Source organism: Notolepis coatsorum (assembly GCF_963971535.1).
Source record: "Notolepis coatsorum genome assembly, chromosome: 19".
NCBI lineage: Eukaryota > Metazoa > Chordata > Actinopteri > Aulopiformes > Paralepididae > Notolepis > Notolepis coatsorum.
In genome coordinates this window covers 92,841,942-92,852,634 of record NC_140183.1, presented here as the reverse complement: position 1 = coordinate 92,852,634, position 10,693 = coordinate 92,841,942, and positions in this window count along the sequence as shown.

The following is a 10,693-nucleotide window of genomic DNA, read 5'->3' as shown; positions in this document are numbered from 1 at the left end:
GAGGGCCAACCTAAGAGCTCCTCCAGCTCAGAATAGGACGCCCAGCGTTCCAAATCGAGTCCAGGATGGACCGCCTGTGATGTGTTGGAGATGTAAGGGACAACATCCTCCTGGCTCTTGTCCCCAATATACACCTCCTGACCACTCCAAATCTTTCAATCGACAACAAAAAACGTATTCTGCGCCGAAAGGTCAACACCCAAGTAACAGCTTGGTGTCCACAGCTGTCACCTCAAAACGACGTGACAAGTCAGCACAGCCTTCCGTGGAGAACCTCTCTCCGAGTACTTCAAAACAAAGTTCTCCTTGTGGCCCACCTACCCTATTGGTGGTACCCATCACTCTGGGAGCCTGGCGGGGAAAGGCTGTCTTGGATACAGGTGCAAGTTACACCCTTCTCCATGAGTATCTATGGGCGGAGCTCAACAGAACCAAAGAAGAGCTTACTCCCTGGGAAGATGGACCTTTGTATCTTGCTAATGGACAGGCACAAGTTCCACTTGGTTGGGGGAAGCTGGAAATCGACCTTCACGGGAAACTCTTCACCTTACCAGTAGTCGTGCTGGATCCGAGAGGCCTGGCTTTTGGAGTTGTCCTGGGGTTGGACTTCATTTCTCTCAGTGGGCTACAAATCAACGTGGCAGACGGGGAGTATAGTTTCAAATCTAACCCTGCCGAAGTATTTCCATTTCAACCAGGTAGTGCAAATGGTCCTAGGAAGGAGAAACGACACTATCCCAGGAAATTATGCCTGATAAGTGCTCTTCCTCCTCCTGTGTTGACGCTGGAACCTGTACGCCTGGATGCGAAGGAGTATATCCACAATGCTGTCACACAAGCGCAACTGCAAGATGATGAAAAGGAGCAGTTAAGAGGGATTCTTGAGTCGTACCCCAAAGTGTGCACAAATGAGGCGGGGAGAACTGATGTGCTACTTCACAAGATATACCCCACCACCAATGTGCCGATCAAACAAAGGCCTTACAGGATGTCTCCGGGAAAGCAAGCCATTGTGGAGGAACAACTGAAAGATATGCTAAGTGCGGGGATCATCGAACCATCATACTCAGGATGGGCCTCCCCAGTGGTGCTGCCTCCAAAGAAGGATGGAGGTCACCGTTTTTGTGTGGACTTCAGACGGGTCAACGCGGTGACCGAAACTGATGCGTATCCGCTACCCAACATCAACGAGATCCTGGAATCACTCTCTGGATCAGTGATCTTCTCTACGATTGATCTCAACAGCGGCTATTGGCAAGTGCCCTTGGATCCAGAGAGCAAGTCAAAAACTGCATTCATCACATCTCGTGGGTTGTACCACTTCAACGTAATGCCTTTTGGACTGAAAAATGCTCCTGCGACATTCCAAAGACTAATGGAGACTGTCTTGCTTACCGCCCAGCAATTCCATCCATCTTTCTGGCGAATGCCCGTTCGTTGGAGGGTAGGATGGATGACCTTAGGGCGAGGGTCCGGTTCCAACGGGAGAGACATCAACATCATGTGTCTCACGGAGACATGGCTCACGCCGGCGACTCCGGACCACAGCGTCTGTCCCTCGGACTCCTTCACCGTCCTACGTGCAGATCGTACGGCTGCCTCAGGAAAGAGCATCGGCGGCGGCGTCTGCCTCCTCACGAACAATTCCTGGGTTAATCCCGAAGGGGTGCATGTTCTCTCGAACTCGTGTTCCCCGGACATGGAACACCTTTCTATCCTGTGCCGTCCGTTTCACCTCCCCAGGGAGTTCACCGCGGTCATCATGTCCGCCGTATATATTCCCCCACACGCGAATACGGGCAAAGCGCTGGGAGAACTACACGATCACCTCAACAGACACCAGATCAAACATCCAGACGCAGCGATGGTAGTGGCCGGCGATTTCAACCAGGCAAACCTGAAGAAAGTGATGCCGTCCTTTTTTCAGCACATCGCTTGCTCCACCAGAGGGAAGAACACACTCGACCACTGTTATTCCCCGTTCAGAGCCGGCTACAAGGCAGTAGCCGCTCCGCCATTAACGGGGTCCTCAAGCTCGAGCGACCACGACTCCATCTTGCTATTTCCGGCATATCAACAAAGATCACGTGACGCCGTCGTGTCACGTGAGACAAAGAAGTGGACCGACGAATCAGAGGCCACGCTCCAGGACGTGTTTACAGACACAGATTGGGATATGTTCAAAGGAAGTGCCAGTGACGTCAGCGAGCTCGCAGACACAGTGGTGAGCTACATAACAACAATAGCTGATGGTATTGTCCCCAGGAAAATGGTGCAGGTTTTCCCAAACCAGAAACCGTGGGTGGACAGCACTATTAGAGCAGCTCTGAACTCTCGCACCACCGCCTACAACCTGGGTAGAGAGTCAGGAAACATGGAGGAGTATAAGGCTTCAGTCTATACTCTACGCAAGGCTGTTAAACTTGCTAAGAGGACATATGCTGACAAACTGGAGACACAAATGGCACAAAACGACACAAGAGGATTATGGCAGGGACTGAAGACAATAACTGACTATAAAGTCAGCGCCCCCTCAATGGGGAGCGACGACGCCTCCCTCGCGGACAAGCTCAACACCTTTTACGCTCGGTTTGGTGTAGACAGTGGCGCTGCTGGCTCTCTGGCTGTTGTGGAGGGGGGGGGGGCAAACCACGGGGGGGCGGGGACGCTCTCTCGTTGTCGGAACACAGTGTGAGAAGAGCATTTATGCAGGTGAACACCAGGAAGGCTGCTGGCCCAGATGGCATAACAGGACGCATACTCAAGTCCTGTGCCAACCAGCTGGCCCCAGTGTTCACCGCCATATTTAATCAATCCCTGGCGGAGTCAGTGGTCCCTGCCTGCTTCAAGATGTCTACCATCATCCCTGTACCGAAGAAACCCTCCCCAACATGTCCAAATGACTACAGACCGGTGGAACTCACCTCTGTGGTCATGAAATGTTTCGAGAGGCTGGTCAAGGACCACATTTGTGCCTCCCTCCCCAGTGATATGGACCCTATGCAATTTGCATACAGGACAAACAGGTCCACCGACGACGCGGTCTCCCAGGTACTGCACAGCACCCTCTCGCACCTTGACCGTCAGAAGGGGGGCTATGTGAGACTGTTGTTCATTGACTACAGCTCAGCGTTCAACACCATACATCATGTGAGGTCTATTGACCATACAAGATAGTAATCTGGGCAGGTGTTACATGAGCAAAAAACAACCCCCTCAGTAGGAAAATGCTTCTCAAACAGTCCCGGGTAGGCAGATAGTAAACAAAGACGTTTTCAAATGGTAAATCAGGTTTTTATTATATAGTGGGGGTTTCAACCCACGGCCCTTTTCCCAAGGGAAAAGGGGATGTCGTCGGTGGGGATATCAACCCACACACACAAAGGGGAAAAAGGGAATGGAGGACAAACAAGACATATAAATAAAGTGGCAATGGCATACAGCCTACCAACACATATATATATACAGTTCCACTTGAAGGGAACAATAGCAAAAGGGCAGTAAAGTATCACTCCACACTTAGTGGAAAATAGGCACATAGGCCAACAAGAGGATACTCACTCAGATAGAGAAGTGGCACATAGGCCAACAATATATATATATATATGCACACAACAGTGGTCTAACAATGGCAACCTCACTCCTCTCTAGTCACCAGCAATTGACTGAGACTGAGGCGCCGAGACGTGTGTGTGCTGTCAGGTATTTGGCTACCCATCCCTCTTGAGCTAATTGCCAATCAGCTGTCATTCATTAGCAATCAGCACTCTTCAGTAGGGATGGGCAGCACCTGACAGGGAGAGAAGAGACAGCATTAGCTCTCATTGCACTACTATTACTACTACTGTTAACTGTTAACTGTTACCCGTTATTGCACACATTTATTGTTACCTGCTACCTGTTATTGCACAATTTTATTGCACACATTTTTTGTATTGGATTCTATTATATGTTGTACCAATTGCACATCGTTGCGGGCAAGACCACCCGCATTTCATTGTATATCCGTATGCCGTGACAAATAAAACTCTTGACTTGACTTGACTTGAAAGATCTCCGTGGTCATATCTGTCTCGTCTACCTCGATGATATCATTGTTTATTCTACGTCTGTGACCGAACATTTCCAGCATCTACAGCAAGTCATAGAGAGGCTTGCAAAAGCAAATCTGACCATCAACCTGAAGAAGTCCAAGTTCTGCCTCCAGGAAATAAAGTTTCTTGGACACATCGTCAGTGCCAAGGGAGTTTGTGCAGACCCTGACAAGGTTGAGGCCATCCGAACCTATCCAGTTCCGAAGAATATCAAAGAGGTTCAGCGGTTCCTGGGGTTTGCCGGATGGTACCACAGATTCGTTCCAGGATTCTCCAAGATTGCTGAGCCGATAAATTATCTAAAAAAGAAAGGGCCACCATTCATATGGAGTCCTGAGTGCCAGAATGCATTCAACCAACTGAGGGAATGTTTGTCATCTCCTCCTATCTTGGGTCACCCCAACCCAGATCATCCTTTTCTTGTGTACACTGATGCAAGTGATACTGGTCTTGGAGCCATACTGACACAGAAGAAAGAAGGTGGTACTGAAGAAGTGCTGGCGTACGCAAGTCGGACATTAAACCGAGCAGAAAGCAACTATTCTGCAACAGAGAAAGAGTGCCTTGCAATCATTTGGGCTCTGGAGAAATGGCAGCACTATCTGGAACCACGACTCTTCACTGTCATCACTGATCACTCTGCCTTACAGTGGGTCCTGAGATCCACGAAGACTACAAGTCGTTTGATCAGGTGGGCTCTGCGACTTCAGCGATTCGACTTCATCATTGAATATCGAAAAGGAAAACTGAATAGTGCTCCAGATGCACTTTCCATGATTCCAACAGGTGCTGGATGCAACCTGTATTCCGCCAAGAAGGATTCTGGAACACTTCCGATATCCCTTGCACAGATATGGGAGGAACAACACAAAGATGCCAAAATTGAGACCATCTTTAAGGCTCTGGCAGAGGAAGGAAGTTCTGTGGGGAATGACTACGCAGTCCTGGAAGATAAGGTGTACCGAAAAACACAAGGACAAGATGGACAGTGTCATTATCGGGTCTATGTCCCAGCAACCCTGATTCCGCAAGTCCTCCAGGCTTACCATGAGAACCCGCTATGTGGACATGGGGGTATCTTCAAAACCTACAAGAGGCTTCAGGAAGTGGAATTCTGGCCAGGAATGTGGACCGATGTTAAGGCACATGTTAAATGCTGTGTGAAGTGTCAGAGTCTGAAGTCCGACAACAGGAAGCCTGCAGGAATGATTCAGCAACATTCAGTAAAGGGACCAAATGAGTTGTTAGGAGTGGATATAATGGGACCCCTTCCACGCAGTCCAGAACAAAATGAATATCTTCTTGTCCTAGTGGACTATTTCACAAAATGGGTGGAATTCTTCCCCATGCGACAAGCAAACTCACAGACAATCGCCCGCACACTGAAGAAAGAAATCTTTACGAGATGGGGTGTGCCAGATTTTATATTGTCAGACAGAGGATCACAGTTTGTGTCGTCTTTATTCAAAGAGCTCTGCGAGAAATGGACAGTGACACCCAAACTTACGACAGCCTATCACCCACAGACGAACATGACCGAATGGGTGAATCGCACTCTGAAGTGTATAATCTCCTCCTACGTGGAAGACAACCACCGGAAGTGGGATCAGTACTTACCAGAGTTCAGATTTGCCTTGAATTCGGCAGTTCAAGAAACCACAGGAGTTACCCCTACAGAGTTACAGCTTGGAAGGAAACTGAACAGTCCAATGGACAAAGTCCTGAGAGGCAAGACTCTTCCTCCTGATGCTCAAGCGTATGATGTGGTTCATCAGCTGAGGACTCTCCACGCCAAATCCGAGGAAAGTAGCAAGAAGGCTCGTGTGAGACAGCTACGGAACTATAACAGGAGGGATGTCAGTTTCAAGTTCCAAGAAAGGGTGTGGGTAAGGAACTTTCCACAGTCCAGTGCAGCCAAGAACTTTACTGCCAAACTGGCCAGCAAGTGGAAAGGACCCTATCGCGTAATAAAACAAACTGGTCCCGTCAACTACCAAGTTGTACGAGAGGACACTGGTGGAGATGTGAGAACAGTACATGTCTGTAACCTCAAACCTTTCTACCCTACAGTGGAGGATTTGGACGAACAGGAAAGGAAGGATGTCCTGGAGATATTAAATGAAGATAGCTCAGAGGACGAGTTCCTAGGTTTCGAGTAACTGATGTTCACCACCAAAGGTGGTTTTTCACAATGGGGGGAGAGTGTAACAGAGCGGCTTTAACCTGCCTGGTAAAAGTGCGCCTGTCCCTTTATGGCTGTCAATTACGGATGCGCTCATCTGGGATCTGATAGCGGATAAGAGGTGAGACGTCAGACGGTGGTGGGTTGGCCTTGTGAGACAGGAGACAGGAGACGTGCGAAGTCATGACGCAGAAGTGAGAGCGGCGAGTTTGAATGTTGTTTCACTGAAGGAAGACGTGCAGCCGAACTAAAGAGCAAGGAGAACGTGAACCGTAGTTAGATAAGTTGAAAACGCGCAAGTAAACATTACCTGACACGGGATGGATGACCAACGTGGATAGTCCGGACGTCTACGACCTGATCATCTTCACCCAACGCGGACTTCGGTGCGGTAGGGTACACGCTGCACTGTTTGTTGCGCTCCTGTTCCGAGGCTGTGACGCAAGCGTCTCCGACTCAAACATTCCCCTCTCCAAGCTTCCTAAAGACGGCGACACATAGCCCAGGCCAAACGCGCCTCTATATCTCTCTCTGCAACCTCCAGCCCAAGCCAAACCTCTCTCTCTCTACCCCCTCCAGCCCAAGCCAAACATCTCTTTCTCTACCCCCTCCAGCCCAAGCCAAACATCTCTCTCTCTACCCCTCCAGCCCAAGCCAAACATCTCTCTCTCTACCCCCTCCAGCCCAAGCCAAACATCTCTCTCTCTACCCCTCCAGCCCAAGCCAAACATCTCTCTCTACCCTCCAGCCCCAAGTCCAACGCCCCTCTCTTTCCCCTACTCTCGCATCACACACCCACACACACACACGCACACACACACACACACACACATATTTTCTTTAGAGACTTTCTATTTTTTCGTTCATTCACACAGTTGCGTTGCGGTCATCACGAACTCTTGACAGTTGGAACTATTGGCAAATGCCTATACCTGTTCACCCAATGCACTGAACTGCGTGAGCGGACTGGTCTGAAAATGAATTGTTTTGTGTTCTAAAATGTTTTCTTATGATTTTGACTAATATCCAATACATGGACATTTTGACTGAATTGAGCATGACTCCTGAGTGTTTCTTTGTTATCAAACTAACCTAGTATTTAGCTTGGCCATTAGTCCAGACCTACTATTAATCAAATGATTGTATTATTTGTCTATTATGTGGTACAGTCTTATGCCGGAGCTATAGGCCTAATTAATCAAATCAAAAAGGTAATTTTATCTTCATTGGCAGGGGTTAGACCTGTCTGGCGCCCAACGGTAAATGTTATAGGCACTATAAGTGGACACCGCTACAAGCTATGAAAATGTGCCTTTTCTTTGCTGCTTTGGTGATGTGATTGGCTATTTGACTTTCCTCGCCCACAACCTAGCATCTGGCTCCTTTCCTTGCGTGTCCTCCGTCGTTTCATCTTCTGATTATGGCTGTACTGTCCATCCATGTTATTATAAAGGCTTGAACACTTGCAGATTGTGGTGATTGGGTAACCCTTTTTTTTCTGTAGACTTAGGTTGTACATTTTGCTTGTGGGTTTGCTTGTGGGTTCTGGCAAGTGGATGGCTCATGATGAACTGGATGGTAAAAAGTCAAGAAATGTATCATATATGTGTGAGAGGGGAAATGGTAGTCAGAGGTAATGCACCTTAAGGAACTAACACCACTTCACTGAGGACTAACGTTAATTAGATTAAACAGTAAGACACTTACGCATATCTGTAGCTACGGTTAGCTTACTGCTAATTACGTGGACTAATGTTAATTAACGGCTGTGTGGAGGGCAACGTCCAGCTGAACTTGATGCACATGTAAACAAATAAAAAGGATGCTCAAGTCTATAAGTTAAAGCTAATTGAACCTGTCCACAACAGCATATCATATAATACAAATAAAAGTAAACTTCCTGTCAGCATACGTTTTATTATTGACTACCAATGCATATCAACATTATTGCAATGCTCACCCAAAAATGTCGTACAGTTGGTTCTCGTTACATTCAAAGGCATCACTGGGCAACACACACCTCCGGTGATGATGGGATTCAATAGGGTATATCTGCAGAGCCACAGAGCCCTGCGTGGACGGGTTTGAGGCGGGCTTCGTGGCCTGGACAAGTAATAGTGGCCTGGACAAGTATTTGCACTACTGTGCATGCGGATGAGGGGGGGGGGGGGGGGGGGGGGGGGCTCTCTCGCTCGCTCTCTCTCTCATTTACGACATACACAACTTAACTTTCGTCTCGTTTACATCAGGGTCCCCCATTTTCAATTCATCATAACATGACATACAGATAGACAGTAATGTTACATCTAGACATTTATGACATACCAGATCTACAAATATACTAGACATTTATGACATACCAGATCTACAAATATACTAGACATTTATGACATACCAGATCTACAAATATACAGCACTGTTTGTGATACAAAAATAGTAGAGTATATATAGTAATAATAGAGTATATATATTTGAGGGGGAATAAACTGTACATTGGAAGAAGTCTACAAATATACAGCACTGTTTTTGATACAAAAATAGTAGAGTATATATAGTAATAACAGATATACATTTGAAGGGGAATAAACTGTACATATACAGCACTGTTTGTGATACAAAAATAGAGTACATTAACCTGGCACACAACATACTTCACATGTCATTTTTCTTTCACTCTAAAGGAAATATGTCTCACATACAGTCGACCCCCCAGTACTTTGTGGAGACGAAGATGATGAGTACCAGTCTTCTCCTCAGACATATAAAATCAGTTTTTCAATACAAGTACGACTCAAGACACAGAACATTAGTATGCAAAATAAAAAAAAGAACACAGATTTGAGTGTGAATTAAAACTTTATTTTAACAGATTAGATTGCAGAATGGGTACAATACAGTACGGCTCAATACACACAATTGTTAAGGAGATACTTGTCCAGGCCACTATTACCTGTCCACGCCACGAAGCCCCGCCTCAAACCCGTCCACACAGGGCTCTGTGGCTCTGCAGATATACCCTACTCGGATTCTCTGGCAATAGTATGCAACTGCAGAGCCGCAGAGCCAGCGGCGCTCTCATGTCCGGCGGTCTGGGGGCCTGTAGCTGTTCCTATTTCCGGGGTAGCCCTGATTGGCCCCGACAGGCACGTGACCCGCCGCGGCCACGCCCCGCGGCAGCCGCGGCAACGAGGCTGCTGTGATTCACCTCACCGCCGCTTTCCGCCTTCAACGCCGCCCGCAGCATTAGGAAGGAGTTTGCGGCGCCTTTCACATCGCAGTCATCAGTCATAATAATAGCATCAGTCATCTCTAATAATATTAATCACTGTTCAATGTACTAATATACAATACGGCTCACTTTTCCCACTTCAATGACAGAGCCGCTGTTTAATAATATTGTCGCGGCGGAGCCCATATACGTTTTTTTTTTTAATAATTTTTTAAACAAACACATAAACAAACATGACAACACACAATAGGATATACAAATACACATATGCTCCAGCTCGTACCCCCCTCTCCCGGACCCCCCATTGGATAATCCAACCATTATAATTTGTTCCTGACCAGACACTACCATTATATGCTGGCTTTTATTCTCTCCACCACTTCTAACCACATTGCCATTTTGGATTCATTGAGACCCAAAATTCTAGCTGTTGATATTTCTTGATAAATCACATCGAGATATGTAAGAATCCAGACCTTACGGCACATTTTTTCCGGTTGAAACCATCGTGATGCTATCAGCTTTTTAGCCACTGTGATACCGGATAAAACCAATCACTTTAGCTGTGTTTTTTTTAACGTGCATTGCACTATAGCGTATTGTATATTGTATATTGTATGTTCTGCACTGCAACGCATACACCTTACTGTAAATTGTACCATACAATATACAATATACAATACGCTATAGTGCAATGCACGTTAAAAAAAAATAAAAAAACTTAAGGGAATCAAACTTGTCACAAACGGACGATAGGATCCACAGCCAAGCAGCGTTACCAATTGAGCTAGTTTGTCGATAGTAAAAATGGGGGGATTACTGCTACATAATACTGCCGCGACGGAGCTCCGGTGGGAAAAGTGAGCCGTATTGTATATTAGTACATTGAACAGTGATTAATATTATTAGAGATGACTGATGATATTATTATGACTGATGACTGCGATGTGAAAGGCGCCGCGAACTCCTTCCTAATGCTGCGGGCGGCGTTGAAAGCGGAAAGCGGTGGTGAGGTGAACCACAGCAGCCTCGAGGCTGCCGCGGGGTGTGGCCGCGGCGGGTCACGTGCCTGTCGGGGCCAATCAGGCCTACCCCGGAAATGGGAACGGTTGCGGAACAGCTACAGGCGGTCTGGGGACCGCCGCCGGACCTGAGAGCGCCGCTGGCTCTGCGGCTCTGCAGTTGCAT